Raw genomic sequence first — 18620 nt, 5'->3', positions numbered from 1 at the left:
GGCGGCGGGTGGCTGGTGGCGGGGAGGCGGCGGGTGGCGGTGGTCGTCGGGGTGGGGAGGACAGAAAGAGAGAGAGAGGGAGGGAGTGGGGTGGGGGGGCGGCCGTTAGTTAGGTTATCTCTTTGCCGTCCGCTTTTTTGCTCTTTGTCGTCTGCTAGCAGACGGCAAAGAGGGGGGCCGTTAGGTTTTTTTTCTAAACAACTCGTTAGTGGGGCCCACCTCTCTCTTTGCCGTCCGCCAGCTGACGGCAAAGATTCTTTGCCGTCCGCTAGCAGACGGCACAGAATTGGCTGATGGCAAAGACATTCTTTGCCATCAGCCAGTTCTTTGCCGTCCGTTTTTTGCAAGCTGACGGCAAAGACCTTCTTTGCCGTCCGCCAGCAGACGGCAAATAAGAAAATTCCAGTAGTGTAACCTATTAACCCAAGGCCCAGTGCAAATTGCTGTTTTTTTGCCTATTTCAGTGTTTCGCAGAAAAGGAATACCAAACGGAGTCCAAACAAAATGAAACCTTCGGGAGCGTGATTTTTGGAACAAACGTGATCCAGAGGACTTGGAGTGGACGTCAAGAAATCAACAAGGAGGACACGAGGCAGGGAGGCGCGCCTACCCCCCTGGGCGCACCCTCCACCCTCGTGGGCCCCTCGCAGCTCCACCGACCTACTTCTTCCTCCTATATATACCCATGTACCCCGAAACCAACCAGGAGCACCACCAAACCCTATTTCCACCGCCGCAACATTCTGTACCCGTGAGATCCCATCCTGGGGCCTTTTCCGGCGCTCCGCCGGAGGGGGAATCGATCATGGAGGGCTTCTACATCAACACCATAGCCTCTCCGATGATGTGTGAGTAGTTTACCACAGACCTTCGGGTCAATAGTTATTAGCTAGATGGCTCCTTCTCTCTCTTTGGATCTCAATACAAAGTTCTCCTCGATCTTCTTGGAGATCTATTTGATGTAACTCTTTTTGCGGTGTATTTGTCGAGATCCGATGAATTATGGGTTTATGATCAAGATTATTTTTACTTTGCAATCTTTAATTTCAGTCTTTATCATAAAAATACCAAAAATATTATCATCTCTATCAGATCTCACTTTTGCAAGTGGCCGTGAAGGGATTGACAACCCCTTTATCGCGTTGGTTGCAAGGTTCTTATTTGTTTGTGTAGGTACGAGGGACTTGCGTGTGGCCTCCTACTGGATTGATACCTTGGTTCTCAAAAACTGAGGGAAATACTTACGCTACTTTGCTGCATCACCCTTTCCTCTTCGAAGGAAAACCAACGCATGCTCAAGAGGTAGCAAGAAGGATTTATCGCGCCGTTGCCGGGGAAGCTTACACCAAGTAAAGTCAAGATTTGATCTCCCGTCAACGAGCCATTTCTGGCGCCGTTGCCGGGGAGTCTACGCACAAGTAAAGGCATACGAAGTACCCATCACAAACTCTTATCCCTCGCATTACATTATTTGCCATTTGCCTCTCGTTTTCCTCTCCCCCACTTCACCCTTGCCGTTTTTTTCGCCCTCTCTTTCAGTTTGCCTCTTCTTCGCTTGCCTCTTGTGTCCCGTGTGCCGTCATGGCCAGTCCTTTATCTACTCCTTTGTCTCCCAAGAATGAAGTTCTTAATTTTAAACAAAGGGAGGGAGAAAATCTAAAAGATGCTTGGTACAAAATTTGCAATGCGCAAAATAGATCTAGTTGGAAGCAATCTACTTCCGTTCTTCTTTGCAATTTTTATGTAGGCATCTCTCCTTGGAATAGATATATTCTTGATACCATTAGTGGAGGAAATTTCTTGGGTAGCCATACTTTTGATTCTTATAATGCTATGATAGATTTGTTTGGCCCACCACCTCTTTGTGTTAATGGAACTATTTTAACTTTGGAACATGTGATGCAAAGGCTTGAAATTATTGAAAATAAATTTGCCACCGTAGAGTTGATTGAAAATTTGGATGAAAAGATCCACAACCAAATTACCCAATACGGATCTAAGGTAGGAGTTGCTCTTAAAAATTTCAAGGAAAAGGAACCCATGGTTAACAAAAAGATAGATCAAGATTCCACTAGAATTGATAAAATTGAGGATATTATTACCAACATAGGGTCAGCCTTTTTTTCCGTGAAAAATACTCCAAAACCTCCTAATGCTAAAATTGCCAAACTGATGTACGTTCCTAAAAATAAGGGTGAAACTTCTAGTAAGGAAAATGCGGATCTCAAATCCATAAGTGTTCACCCCAACTTTCTCGCTATCATTAAGGAACCTTTTGCTACAAATGATGTTTTTGATTTCTTGCCTAGGAGTTTAATAATTAATAAAAGGAAGGAAACTCCGAAGGTTTATAAGTGTTCTATTGAAGAATTGCCTACCAAAGATGGCAATACCTAGATCTATCCTTGCCTTTATGCCTAGCTAGGGGCGTTAAATGATAGCGCTTGTTGGGACGCAACCCAATTTTATTTTTGTTTCTTGCTTTTTGGTTCTGTTTAGTAATAAATCTTTGATCTATCCTCTGGTTAGATGTGTTTTTATGTTTTAATTAGTGTTTGTGCCAAGTAGAACCTTTGGGAAGACTTGGGTGAAGTCTTTTTGATCTTGCTGTAAAAAACAGAAACTTTAGCGCTCACGAGATTAGCTACAACTTTTTACTGGAGAGTGCTATTTAGTTGATTCGTTTTGCATATGATTAATAGATAAATTCCTCAGGTCCAGAAATTTATTTTAGAATTATTGGAGTTCCAGAAGTATATGTTAGATACAGATTACTACAGACTGTTCTGTTTTTGACAGATTCTGTTTTTCGTGTGTTGTTTGCTTATTTTGATGAATCTATGGCTAGTATCGGAGGTTATGAACCGTATATAAGTTGGAATACAGTAGGTTTAACACCAATATAAATAAAGAATGATTTCATCACAGTACCTTGAAGTGGTGTTTTGTTTTGTTTCGCTAACGGAGCTCACAAGATTTTCTGTTAAGTTTTGTGTTGTGAAGTTTTCAAGTTTTGGGTAAAGAATTGATGGATTTTGGAACAAGGAGTGGAAAGAGCCTAAGATTGGGGATGCCCAAGGCACCCCAAGGTAAAATCCAAGGACAACCAAAAAGCCTAAGCTTGGGGATGCCTTCCGGAGCATCCCCTCTTTCATCTTCGTCCATCGGTAACTTTACTTGGAGCTATATTTTTATCCACCACATGATATGTGTTTTGCTTGGAGCGTCTTGAATGATTTGAGTCTTTGATTTTTAGTTCACCACAATCATCCTTGATTTACACACCTTTTGGGAGAGACACGCATTAATCAGAATTTATTAGAATACTCTATGTGCTTCACTTATATCTTTTGAGCTAAACAATTTTGCTCTGGTGCTTCACTTATATCTTTTAGAGCATGGTGGTGGTTTTATTTTGTCGAAATTATTGATCTCTCATGCTTCACTTATATTATTTTGAGAGTCCTTTAGAACAGCATGGTAATTTGCTTTGGCTATAGAATTAGTCCTAATATGATAGGCATCCAAGATGGATATAATAAAAACTTTCATATAAGTGCACTGAATACTAGGAGAAGTTTGATACTTGATGATTGTTTGAGATATGGAGATAGTGATATTAAAGTTGTGCTAGTTGAGTAGTTGTGAATTTGAGAAATACTTGTGTTGAAGGTTGCAAGTCCCGTAGCATGCACGTATGGTAAACGTTGTGTAACAAATTTGAAACATGAGGTGTTCTTTGATTGTCATCCTTATGAGTGGCAGTCGGGGACGAGCGATGGTCTTTTCCTACCAATTTATCCCCCTAGGAGCATGTGCGTAGTGCTTGGTTTTTGATGACTTGTAGATTTTTTCAATAAGTATGTGAGTTCTTTATGACTAATGTTCAGTCCATGGATTATACGCACTCTCAACCTTCCATCATTGCTAGCCTCTTCGGTATCGTGCATTGCCCTTTCTCACCTTGAGAGTTGGTGCAAACTTCGCCGGTGCATCCAAACCCCATGATACGATACGCTCTATCACACATAAACCTCCTTATATCTTCCTCAAAACAGCCACCATACCTACCTATTATGGCATTTCTAGCCATTCCGAGATATATTTCCATGTAACTTTCCACCATTCCGTTTATTATGACACGCTTCATCATTGTCATATTGCCTTGCATGATCATGTAGTTGACATCGTATTTGTGGCAAATCCACCATGCATATTATTCCATACATGTCACTCTTGATTCATTGCCCATCCCGGTACACCGCCGGAGGCATTCATATAGAGTCATATTTTGTTCTAGTATCGAGTTGTAAATAAATAGAAGTGTGATGATCATCATTAATAGAGCATTGTCCCAAATAAAAAAAAGAGAAAGGCCAAATAAAAAAAAGAAGGCCCAAAAAAAAGAAAAAAAAGAAAAAAAGAAAAAAAAGAAATAAAAGGGGACAATGCTACTATTCTTTTTCCACACTTGTGCTTCAAAGTAGCACCATGATCTTTATGATAGAGAGTCTCTTGTTTTCTCACTTTCATATACTAGTGGGAACTTCTCATTATAGAACTTGGCTTGTATATTCCAACAATGGGCTTCCTCAAATGCCCTAGGTCTTCGTGAGCAAGCAAGTTGGATGCACACCCACTTAGTTTCTTTTGTTGAGCTTCCACACATTTATAGCTCTAGTGCATCCATTGCATGGCAATCCCTACTCCTTGCATTGACATCAATTGATGGGCATCTCCCTAGCCCGTTGATTAGCCGCGTCAATGTGAGACTTTCTCCTTTTTGTCTTCTCCACACAACCCCCATCATCATATTCTATTCCACCCATAGTGCTATATCCATGGCTCACGCTCATGTATTGCGTGAAAGTTGAAAAAAGTTTGATATTACTAAAGTATGAAACAATTGCTTGGCTTGCCATCTGGGTTGTGCAAGATGAGAGCATCTTGTGTGACGAAAATGAAGCATGGCCAAACTATATGATTTTGTAGGGATGAGCTTTCTTTGGCTATGTTATTTTGAGAAGACATAATTGCTTGGTTAGTATGCTTGAAGTATTACTATTTTTATGTCAATATTAAACTCATATCTTGAATCTTTTGGATCTAAACATTCATGCCACAATAAAGAAAATTACATTGAGAAATATGTTAGGTAGCATTCTACATCAAAAAAGTTGTTTTTATCATTTACCTACTCGAGGACGAGCAGAAATTAAGCTTGGGGATGCTTGATACGTCTCCAACGTATCTATAATTTTTGATTGTTCCATGCTATTATATTATCCGTTTTGGATGTTTAATGGGCTTTACTATACACTTTTATATTATTTTTGGGACTAACCTATTAACCCAAGGCCCAGTGCAAATTGTTGTTTTTTTGCCTATTTCAGTGTTTCGCAGAAAAGGATACCAAACGGAGTCCAAACAGAATGAAACCTTCGGGAGCGTGATTTTTGGAACAAATGTGATCCAGAGGACTTGGAGTGGACGTCAAGAAATCAACGAGGAGGCCACGAGGCTGGGAGGCGCGCCTGCCCCCTGATAATCCCCAAGTGCAGGGAATCATCGTAGCAATTTCCAAAGGTGGAAGTGATAAGTATGGAGTGTCGAACCCACAAGGAGCTAAAGGTAAGATCAATATTCTCTCAAGCCCTATCTGCCACTGATACGACTGTACGTACACCGAACGTTTGCTTCCAACTAGAAACGAGAAATAAAACTACGTTGTGGGTATGAAGAGTATTACTTTGCATGGTATCGGAGAGCTAAAATATAAAAGTAGGTGTTGTTGTCATAAAGTTAGAATATATTACTAAGTATTATAAATAACGAGTATGGAATAATGATGGGTCGGTGTGCGGAATTACACTAGGCAATCGTTAACACGACCGATAGTCGTCATTGCAATTTCATATGAGGGAGAGGCATAAGCTAACATACTTTCTCTACTTGGATCATATGCACTTATGATTGGAACTCCAGCAGCATCCGCAACTACTAAAGATCATTAAGGTAAAACCCAACCATAGCATTAAAGCATCAAGTCCTCTATATTCCCATACGCAACAACCCCCTTACTCGGGTTTGTTTTTCAGTCACTCACCAACCCACTATAAGCGAATCATGAACGTATTGCAACACCCTACAGCGGGAATCCCTCATGCTTGCGCGACACGGAGGACACAATAGGACAGCACCAAAATAAAACATACAACTCGTACCAATCTAGATCATCAATCAACCCAAAGACAAAGGATATCTACTCAAAACATCATAAGATGGCAACACATCATTGGATCATAATATGTGGCATAAAGCACCATGTTGAAGTAGAGATTACAGCGGGGTGCGGGAGAGTGGACCGCGTAAAATAGATGAGGATGGTGATGATGATGGTGATGTTGATGAAGATGATCACCGTGGCGATGATTCCCCTCCCGATGGCACTCCGGCGCCACCGAGAGAGAGGAGGAGAGGTTCTCCCCCTTGTGCTTCCTCCTCCATGGCCTCCCCCCTAGATGGGGAGAGGTTCTCGCTCTGGTTCTTGGCCTTCATGGCTATGATGGCCCCTCCGGGATCCTCCCCCATGGCCTCCAGTGATGATGGCCCCCTCCGGCAGGGTGCCAGAGAGGGCCTAGATAGATTTCTCGTGGCTACAAAGGCTTGCGGTGGCGGAACTTCCGATCTAGGTTATTTTCTGGGGGTTTCTGTATTTATAGGAATTTTTGGCGTTGGTTTCACGTCAGGGGGGGGGGTCTCCGAGTCATCCATGAGGCAGGGGCCCACGCCCAAGGGGGGTGGGCGCGCCCCCCACCCTCGTGGACAGCCCGGGACTCTTCTGGCCCAACTCTTTTGCTCCAGGGGCTTCTTTTGGTCCATAAAAAATCAACAAAAATTGGCACGTCAATTGGACTCCGTTTGGTATTCCTTTTCTGTAAAACTCAAAAACAAGGAAAAAACAGAAACTGGTACTGGGCTCTAGGTTAATAGGTTAGTCCTAAAAATCATATAAAATAGCATATAAATGCATATAAAACATCTAAGATGGACAATATAATAGCATGAATACTTCATAAATTATAGATACGTTGGAGACGTATCAGCATCCCCAAGCTTAATTCCTGCTCGTCCTCGAGTAGGTAAATGATAAAAGAAATAATTTATGAAGTGTGAATGCTAGCAAGTGCTTAAGTTTGATCAATGATAGTTCAATCACTTTTTCTAGCATCATTATATATCATAACAGTTGCTCAACTCATAAAACTTCTCATGATCAAGTAACAAGCTATTCACATATTAAAGTATAGATCATAAACTTTCTTGAAAACTAACAAAATGTGCTCTTAGTCATCAAACAATTGCAATTCATCTTATTTTCGGAAAGGGTCTATGTAAGAGCTTTGATTCAGGAAACTCCACATACTCAACTATCATTTAATCTTTCACAATTGCTAACACTCATGTGATATTTATGGGTTCAAAGTTTTAATCGGACACAGAGAAAGATAGGGGCTTATAGTTTCGCCTCCCAACCTTTTACTTCAAGGGTAATGTCAACAATAATAATTTATGAAAACCTACATCCAAGTGGATATATATATCCGGATCGCTCCAACACAAAGTGCTTGCCAAAGGAAAAAGTGTAAAAAGGAAAGGTGATGATCACCATGACTCTTTTATAAGGGTAGAGGATAAAAGTAAAAGATAGACTCTTCGCAGAGGGAAGCAGAGGTTGTCATGCGCTTTTATGGTTGGATGCATAAAATCTTAATGCAAAAGAACGTCACTTCATATTGCCTCTTGTGATAAAGACCTTTATTATGCAGTCCGACGCTTTTATTTCTTCCCTATCACAAGTTCGTATAAAGCTTATTTTCTTCGCACTAATAGATCATACATATTTAAGGAGCAATTTTTATTGCATGCACCGATGACAACTTACTTGAAGGATCTTACTCAATCCTTAGGTAGGTATGGTTGACTCTCATGGCAAAACTGGTTTAAGGGATGTTTGGAAGCACAAGTAGTATTTCTACTTGGTGCAAAGAATTTGGCTAGCATGAGAGGGAAAGGCAAGCCCAACATGTTGGATGATCCAAGACAATATAACGTTTCGGATATAGGAAAACATAACCCATTAAGTTGTCTTCCTTGTCCAACATCAACCTTTTAGCATGTCATATTTTGATGAGTGCTCACAATTACAAAAGATGTCCAAGATAGTATATTTATATGTGAAATCTCTCTTCCTTCAATATTCTTTCATGAATTGTTCAAGTGACCAATTCTGCGTTTGCTAACTTTCAATAAGTTTACTACCTATACTTATTCTGTGTGAAGTCATTACTCCCCATGGTATAAGCATATGAAACATATATAAATTCAGATTTATGATATTCAATTCATTCAACCATTTACTCACAGGATATATGTGAAGCACGTGAGTAAATGACAAACTACTCCAAAAAGATATAAGTGAAGAACACTGAGTAGTCAAATAATTAACTAGCCATGGGAGGATTCTTTTTCATTCAAGATTTCAGATCCAATGATTTTATTCAAACATCAAGTAAAATTGAAAATACGCTCCAAACAAAACACATATCATGTGATGAATAAAAATATAGCTCCGAGTAAGGTATACCGATAGTTTTGAAGACGAAAGAGGGGATGCCTTCCGGGGCATCCCCAAGCTTAGGCGCTTGAGTCTTCCTTGAATATTACCTTGGGGTGCCTTGGGCATCCCCAAGCTTAGGGTATTTCCACTTCTTATTCTCCTCATATCGATATCTCACCCAAAGCTTGAAAACTTCAATCACACAAAACTTAACGGAACTTCGTGAGATAGGTTAGTATGATAAAGAGTAAACCATTCACTTTGGTACTGTCAAAGAAAAGGTTCATAATTGTTCTCACACAATTCCTACTGTACCATATCATTTCTACAATTTATATTGAGAAATATAAGCCATAGAAACTAGAAAACAAGCAAACTATGCAATGAAAACAGAATCTGTCAGAAACAGAACAGTCTGTAATGATTTGAACAGCAACCATACTTCTGCTACTCCAAAAATTATGAAATAAATTGGTGGACTTGAGGAATTTGTCTATTAATCTTCTTCAAAAAGAATCAACTCAAAATCACTCTTCTGTAAAAACTGGTAGCTAATCCCGTGAGCGCAAAGTTTCTGTTTTTTACAGCAAGATCACATTAACTCTCACCCAAGTCTTCCCAAAGGTCTTACTTGGCACTTTATTGAAAAAAAGCTATGAAACATGATTAATACAGTATCTTAATCATGTAAACACACAAAAACAGTAAGGGTAAATATTGGGTTGTCTCCCAACAAGTGCTTTTCTTTAATCCCTTTTAGCTAGGCATGATGATTTCAATGATGCTCACATAAAAGATAAGAATTGAAACATAAAGAGAACATCATGAAGAATATGACTAGCATATTTAAATTTAACCCACTTCCTATGCCTAGGGATTTTGTGAGCACATAATTTATAGTAACAAGAATCAACTAGCATAGGAAGGCAAAACAAGTATAACTTCAAAACTTTAAGCACATAGAGAGGAAACTTGGTATTATTGCCACTCCTACAAGCATATATTCCTCCTCATAATAATTTTCAGTAGCATCATGAGTGAATTCAACAATATAACCATCACATAAAGCATTCTTTTCATGATCTACAAGTATAGAAATTTTTCTACTCTCCACATAAGCAAAATTCTTCTCATTCGGAATAGTGGGATCACTAATTCCTAAAGTTGACACTTTTCCAAACCCGCTTTAGATGATAGTATTATTCATACTCCAAAAGATATAATTGAAGTTCATGGAGCATTCTATAATTAATATAGACTAACCAATATCCAAGCTCAAAATATATAAGTGAAGCACACGAAGCATTCTATAAAACCATACTCAAATGATTTAAGTGAAGCACAAAGAGCAATTCTATAAGATCATACTTAAAAGATATAAGTGAAGCACATGAAGTATTCTATAAATCAATGAAGGGATATCTCATACTAGCTTGGTTCTTAAAGGAAAAACAAAAACACAAAGGAGACAAATCATGTGAACGAAACAAAAACCGAGGTATACCGATATTTGTTGAAGAAGAAAGATGGGATGCCAACCGGGGCATCCCCAAGCTTAGATGCTTGAGTATCCTTTGAAATATTTACTTGGGGTGCCTTGGGAATCCCCAAGCTTGAACTCTTGCCTCTCTTTATTCTTCTCATATTGATAGTTCCTCGATCTTCGAACACTTCATGCACACAAAACTTTAACAAAAAACTTTGTGAGATCCGTTAGTGTAATAAAGCAAACTACCACTTTAAGGTACTGTAATGAACTCATTCTTTATTTATATTGGTGTTAAACCTACTGTATTCCAACTTCTCTATGGTTCATACCCCCCGATACTAGCCATAGATTCATCAAAATAAGCAAACAACACGCGAAAAACAGAATCTGTCAAAAACAGGACAGTCTGTAGTAATCTGGAAGTTTAGTAAACTTCTGTAACTCCAAAAATTATGAAATAAATTTGAAAATTTGAAAAATTTGTACAGAAGTAATGTGCAAAAAAATATCAGACCCATTTGACCTTCCAGTAAAAAATGTAAAATCACGCACTACAGCCAAAGTTTCTGTTTTGTTCTGCACATAGTAAACAAGCAATCTAATCATCCTAAAACCAAAGCTTGGCACATTATTTTTATAATACAATGGATATACAAAAGGGGATAATTATTTAAAGAGAAACTTCCATGAAAAATTCTACATTGTTTCCGTGAGCATGAACACAAGTGCTCAAGGTCGACCCTCACTTCTTCAATGCCTAACTTTCCAATCACTTCTTTTTTTGAAAAACTTTTTAGGCATGAGAGGAAAATAACTTTTTTTGTATTTTTATTCTTTAAAAAAAATTGTATGTTTCACCCACAACTAAATAGAAACAATAAGGAAAAACAAAATCTACTTAGTGGAGAAAGCAAACAAGCACACATGAGAATATCAACCCCACGCCATTGCTCCCCGGCAACGGCGCCAGAAAAGAGCTTGATAATCCCCAAGTGCAGGGAGTCATCGTAGCAATTTCCAAAGGTGGAAGTGATAAGTATGGAGTGTCGAACCCACAAGGAGCTAAAGGTAAGATCAATATTCTCTCAAGCCCTATCTGCCACTGATACGACTCTACGTACACCGAACGTTTGCTTCCAACTTGAAACGAGAAATAAAACTACGTTGTGGGTATGAAGAGTATAAATTTGCATGGTATCGGAGAGCTAAAATATAAAAGTAGGTGATGTTATCATAAATTTAGAATATATTACTAAGTATTATAAATAGCGAGTATGGAATAATGATGGGTCGGTGTGCAGAATTATCCTAGGCAATCGTTAACAAGACCGATAGTCGTCATTGCAATTTCATATGAGGGAGAGGCATAAGCTAACATACTTTCTCTACTTGGATCATATGCACTTATGATTGGAACTCTAGCAAGCATCCGCAACTACTAAAGATCATTAAGGTAAAACCCAACCATAGCATTAAAGCATCAAGTCCTCTTTATTCCCACACGCAACAACCCCCTTACTCGGGTTTGTGTTTCAGTCACTCACCAACCCACTATAAGTGAATCATGAACATATTGCAACACCCTACAGCGGGAATCCCTCACGCTTGCGCGACACGGAGGGCACAATAGGACAGCACCAAAATAAAACATACAACTTGTACCAATCTAGATCATCAATCAACCCAAAGACAAAGGATATCTACTCAAAACATCATAAGATGGCAACACATCATTGGATCATAATATGTGGCATAAAGCACCATGTTGAAGTAGGGATTACAGCGGGGTGCGGGAGAGTGGACCGCGTAAAATAGATGAGGATGGTGATGTTGATGAAGACGATCACCGTGGCGATGATTCCCCTCCCGATGGCACTCCGGCGCCACCGAGAGAGAGGAGGAGAGATTCTCCCCCTTGTGCTTCCTCCTCCATGGCCTCCCCCCTAGATGGGGAGAGGTTCTCCCTCTGGTCCTTGGCCTTCATGGCGATGATGGCCCCTCCGGGATCCTCCCCCATGGCCTCCGGTGATGATGGCCCCCTCCGGCAGGGTGCCAGAGAGGGCTTAGATTGATTTCTCGTGGCTACAGAGGCTTGAGGCGGCGGAACTTCCGGTCTAGGTTATTTTCTGGGGGTTTCTGTATTTATAGGAATTTTTGGCGTTGGTTTCAGGTCAGAGGGGTCTCCGAGTCGTCCACGAGGCAGGGGCCCACGCCCAGGGGGGTGGGCGCGCCCCCACCCTCGTGGACAGCCCGGGACTCTTCTGGCCCAACTCTTTTGCTCCAGGGGCTTCTTTTGGTCCATAAAAAATCAACAAAAATTGGCACGTCAATTGGACTCCGTTTGGTATTCCTTTTCTGTAGAACTCAAAAACAAGGAAAAAACAAAAACTGGCACTGGGCTCTAGGTTAATAGGTTAGTCCCAAAAATCATATAAAATAGCATATAAATGCATATAAAACATCCTAGAAGGATAATATAATAGCATGAATACTTCATAAATTATAGATACGTTGGAGACGTATCACCCCCGGGCACGCCCCCACCCTCGTGGGCCCCTCGCAGCTCCACTGACCTACTTCTTCCTCCTATATATACCCATGTACCCCGAAACCAACCAGGAGCACCACGAAACCCTATTTCCACCGTCGCAACCGTATGTACCCGTGAGATCCCATCTTGGGGCCTTTTCCGGCGCTCCGCCGGAGGGGGAATCGATCACGGAGGGCTTCTACATCAACACCATAGCCTCTCCGGTGATGTGTGAGTAGTTTACCACAGACCTTCGGGTCCATAGTTATTAGCTAGATGGCTTCTTCTCTCTCTTTGGATCTCAATATAAAGTTCTCCTCGATCTTCTTGGAGATCTATTTGATGTAACTCTTTTTGCGGTGTGTTTGTCGAGATCCGATGAATTGTGGGTTTATGATCAAGATTATCTATGAACAATATTTGAATCTTCTCTGAATTCTTTTATGTATGATTGGTTATCTTTGCAAGTCTCTTCGAATTATCAGTTTGGTTTGGCCTACTAGATTGATCTTTCTTGCAATGGGAGAAGTGCTTAGCTTTGGGTTCAATCTTGCGTTGCTCGATCCCAGTGACAGAAGGGGAAATGACACATATTGTATTGTTGCCATCGAGGATAAAAAGATGGGGTTTATATCATATTGCTTGAGTTTATCCCTCTACATCATGTCATCTTGCCTAATGCGTTACTCCGTTCTTATGAACTTAATACTCTAGATGCATGCTGGATAGCGGTCAATGTATGGAGTAATAGTAGTAGATGCAGGCAGGAGTCGGTCTACTTGTCACGGACGTGATGCCTATGTACATGATCATGCATAGATATTCTCATAATTATGCACTTTTCTATCAATTGCTCGACAGTAATTTGTTCACCCACCGTAATACTTATGCTATCTTGAGAGAAGCCACTGGTGAAACCTATGGCCCCCGGGTCTATTTTCCATCATATAAATTTCCAATCTATTTTTACTTTGCAATCTTTAATTTCAGTCTTTATCATAAAAATACCAAAAATATTATCATCTCTATTAGATCTCACTTTTGCAAGTGGCCCTGAAGGGATTGACAACCCCTTTATCGCGTTGGTTGCAAGGTTCTTATTTGTTTGTGTAGGTACGAGGGACTTGCGTGTGGCCTCTTACTGGATTGATACCTTGGTTCTCAAAAACTGAGGGAAATACTTACGCTACTTTGCTGCATCACCCTTTCCTCTTCAAGGAAAAGCCAACGCATGCTCAAGAGGTAGCACCTGTCATTTGCATCTCTTGCCTCTCCATCTTTCTGTTCAATTCTTTCTTCTAGAACTCGGATCTGTGTTGATGAAGTAGAGCTCCCAGACCTGCCAGATCTTGAGGCATACCCCCTGCTCATACTTCACATAACACATGAAAAAAAAACATAAGCTACATAGCAGCGTGATGCGACATGTACCATCGATAGATAACATGGACTAGATTAACAAATGAGTATTTTCCCTCTTGAACATAATTGAATAGCCATTGTCGTCATCGGAACAAGGAGCATATGCTAGTTTCCACTTTGTCGTGACTTCTTGAAGGCATCAACAGTTGTTTCGGTCCTTTGTCCATCCCTACTTCTTAAAATATGACTTGCATCATCATCAAGCTGAGGGTTAGAATTTGCAACACGAATATTAACATATTAGTAACAGAAGATATTGGTCCCTATAAAGATTAAAGTTGTAGTTCAAAGTTAAATTTGCTGATAATGGTAGCCTGATAAAATACGGCATACAAAGTATTGGGGAAGAGAAACTGCAAGCGACATGCACAACAATAAAAAATGAACCGATTCAAAGCAAATATACTTAATTGATATAACCTCAGTTTTGGATAGGGCTGCAATCAGCTAATCAGTTAATGAATCCAACTGAGAACAGATAAATACATAACTAACTTTGCATAAAAACATATATCTCTTGGCTAGTTAGAATATAAATTTAGTACTTGCTTACTTTGTCAACAAAACGTGACTAGTATTCAGAATTATTAAGAAAGTCACATGCCTTTTCTATTGAGAACACCGCGAACTGCAAAAAGGAAAAAAATGCAGAGAAGCAAACTGAGTTAATTCGTCCACGCCGGACACCACCAGCAGCCATGCTACTTCAACAGCAAAGTATAACTTAGACAGAGGTTCAATTAACCATTCATGGCCATATAAAATAATCAGATCTGTGAAGTATACCTTCTCGTGGCTAGCTAGGAGACCTGCTGCCTATTGAGTGCGGAGGTCCGTAAGTTCCGCAACAACGTGGCACCAAGGCGCCTCGAGTTTCTGTTTTACCTCATTTACACCAAGCACACTGCATTAGTAGGGAATAGAGCACTACCCACTGCATGACAAATCAATTAGCACAACTCTGCCTACATGGATTTATCAACTTTGCTCTCAAACATGATACAAATATTCTACAACTACTTGTTGCCAATTAGAAACCACATCAGGCATCAGGCAGCAATAAGCTTAATTAGATGAACAACTGGCAAAAAAAGGCCTCTCCAGAAATTAGGCACATCAAAGTAATATATGAAAAAAGCATGCGAAAAACATTGAGATGTAATACCTGAAGCTGCAAAAGATGACAGGGAATGGAACTGAATGAACTGCCAAAATACGTAGAAGATTATGGTATCAGCACAAACTAAATGAATTTCTCTTAAATTTGTTTGGAACTGAGCCTTAAAAAATGCAGCCTTTTTACATGTGAATATGTAATTTCTTAATGCACACATGAATGTGATAAAGTAGCTAACTTAGAATGCAAATACAGGTTGCACTAGAACTGTATATTTCTCAAACCGATGATAGTAAAACTGATGTGCTGCACAAAGAAACTACTGTAATATTTCTCAAAGTGCCAAGCATCTATGCACATAAAAGTGCCCCAAATCTATATAACACAAATTCTAACAGTATGAATTAAGTGTTGATTAACTTATAGTAAGTAAATTAGTTCATCAGTTTCACATGACCTAGTTCATCGGTAGATCAAAACTTTAAAATTTCACTAGATATCCTACGAAAAGGGGAAATAGATACATAAACATCACGGCGCTAGTCGTTGTAGAGGCGGCCGGCGACCCCTACATCTGCCGACCATGTGCGGGTGTAGGCCCTGGACGGCGGATCCGACGGTGAGGCGGGCGGTGGGGTGGCCATGGAGGATGGTCGTCCTCGTGGCGGTGGTGGCCGATCCAGTCGCCGTGGAGGTTGGCCTAGCTGATCGTGGTGGCTGACGACGATGAGCAGACTCTGGGAGGCGCGGGAGCGCGGGAAGGAGGTGTCCGTCATGGCAGGGCTGCACCTCTGCTCCCACCGCGGTGGACGCTAGAGGAGGACCACGAAGGTGGTGACGCGGGCGTCAACGAGCTGGATGGGCCAGCCGCGTTCGAGGGCGCAGCATTGGGTTGGAAAAGCGGCAACGGAGATCACGCCATGGACGAGTGGCCACACAGCGTCGGGAAGAGCAGGCGAACGGAGGGCTCCTCCTGACATGCCCGACTGCGTGCAGCGGCGGCGGCGCTGCAGTGGCTTCCTTCGGGGTCTCGATGTCGATGGTTGTTGCGTAGATGGTGGGGGCGGCGGAGGTGGACGGGGCTGGGAGCGTGGGAGCGTGGGAGAGGAGCGGCGGAGGGGATTGGGAGATTGGATCGGGATTAAGAAAGGAAGAGGACGGCGGTAGATGGGAAAACGAGGATTAGGGTCAACTATATAACTAAAATGGACTTCGCTCCAAAAAATTGAAATTTTCATTCTCTGCGCACCGGAGGGCAAATCGATTCTCCCTCAAAAAAAACTAGTGGCTTTGGCACGCTTACGTAAAAAAAAAGTGGGGTTTTTAACACAAAAATGTCGTTTTGACACGTACAATGTTTATGTATAATCTGATCAATAAATTAAAGGGAAACATTTCCACCGGTGCGCCAGCCGAAACGTCGCGCCGGACGCACGTGGGCCTTGCGATCGCTCTCGATCGTGCGCGCACGCATCCAACGTGGGCCCATGTGTCCAGCGCCTTCCACCTCCTTATCCTCTCTACCTTATCCTCTCTCATTCACACATTTTTCTGCCCTGTTCTTCCCCACGCACACGAGCTAGACGCTCCCTTCCTCTCTCGTTGCCTCCAGTAGCTTCCCGTTGCCTCCACCTTCCAATTGGCATTGATTCAAGGTGGAAGACGTAGCTCTGATGGGAGGGCAGGAGCTGCAATGGCGGAGATGGGGAGAGATTTTTTGCGCCAGATGCGGAGATGCGGAGTGTTGGCTGAGGAGCTGCTGCGTCCACGAGCTGGAACCGGCATGGCAGCATGGTGGAACCGGCAAGGAGGCGTGCTGCCACGGTGGTCGCGCGATGCAGGAACCGGCATGGCAACATGCTGGAACTGGCAAGAAGGCGTGCTGCCACGGTGGGCGTGCGATGCTGGAACCAATAGGCCGATTTGCTGGAACCGGCGCCCGATTTGTTGCGTACGCTGGAGCACGCCGGTGCCGCTGCAACCTACTACAATGGCGGACATGACGAAAGCTGGAACCAGCAGGCCGATTTGCTGGAACCGGCTGTCAGTTTTGTTGCATACGACGGAGCACGCGTGCACGACGGAAGCTGGAACCAACGACCGTCATGTTGCGACGGCGCGGCGACGATCCACCATTGCTGGAACCATCAATTTTTTTGCTGGAAGCAGCGATTTATTTTGCTACTACCCGGTGACGATGATTCATGACTTTGCTGGAAACGGCAAGTATTTTTGCTGGAAGCATGGTATTTTGCTTTGCTGGATTCTTTTCATTGTTCTTGTGCCATGCCATTTTTTGTGTTTTGCTGGAACCATGATTTTATTTTGCTGGAAGCAATGGCAACAAATCTTGCTATGATTTGGAACCATCGATGTGGCCGCCCCCGACTGGCGGTGGCCACCGGCGGCTGCCCGTCCAAGGGGAGCGGCATCAGATGGGGGGCACACACTAGCCACCTCGTGTGCGAGGGTGGGGGGTCCAGCGACGGCAAGCGTTCTGTGCGGGGGAAGCGCTGGTGTGCCTGCGAGGGTTAGGGAATAAAAAGATCGGACGACTGCGGGCTGTTAAATCAAACGGTAGGGGTGGGCCGGCTGAAAGTCTCGGCCGATGCGCCGGCGCCTAGCACCCGCCAAAATTAAAATGGCACGTACCATGTAAGTGTACAGTCTAAAAAAAGTGTATAGTCTAGAAAAGGTAAAAAAGCATGTGCCACGTACCATGTGTGTATAAACTGATTAAAACAATTAAAAAGTATGTACTAGACACCATATGTGTACAACTGCACCGCCATATTCATCGGCTCACGAACACCACCAGTAAGCTTTTCTCTGACCACTACTTATTTATATTAGATTGGTATATTAGACTGAAAAAATAATTGCATCGCTCAATAACTTACGAACAAACTATGGCGGGTCCAACTACCAACATTGAGCCATTGACACACGTACCCATAAAAATACACTGATGCGTGGGGTCCTACTGCTCGATAATCCGAAGCAGCTACGACGAGTCCCATTGCTAGTAGTTACACGATAAAAAAGTGAGCATCACACATTTGTAATAATCGATGATTGTAGTGGGTTCATCATGGAAATTATCAAAACGTCACACAAAATGACAGCCAGGTGTCACTCGACGGCTCACATGATTCAGTGACATTAACCGTCACTGGCATATAGTAATCGGTGACGCGACCTCCAGAACATCACACATTAGATACTTTTGTGACGTTGTTAACTACCGTCACAAGGATTTTCGTCACAGTATCTCCATTTTCTTGTAGTGTACCATCGGAGCGACTGCAGACCTTCATCGGAGCACACCGCCCACGGCGGTAAGTCCTCGCCCTCTCTGCAGATTTACTGCTTTCAACTCGGGCTAGATTAGATTTGAGCATGCAATTGGAGAGTTAGGGAGGGAATTGAACACATCAGAGGG

Source organism: Triticum aestivum, chromosome 5D, assembly GCF_018294505.1.
Source record: "Triticum aestivum cultivar Chinese Spring chromosome 5D, IWGSC CS RefSeq v2.1, whole genome shotgun sequence".
Classification (NCBI taxonomy): domain Eukaryota; kingdom Viridiplantae; phylum Streptophyta; class Magnoliopsida; order Poales; family Poaceae; genus Triticum; species Triticum aestivum.
Note: the sequence above shows the minus strand (reverse complement) of the source record.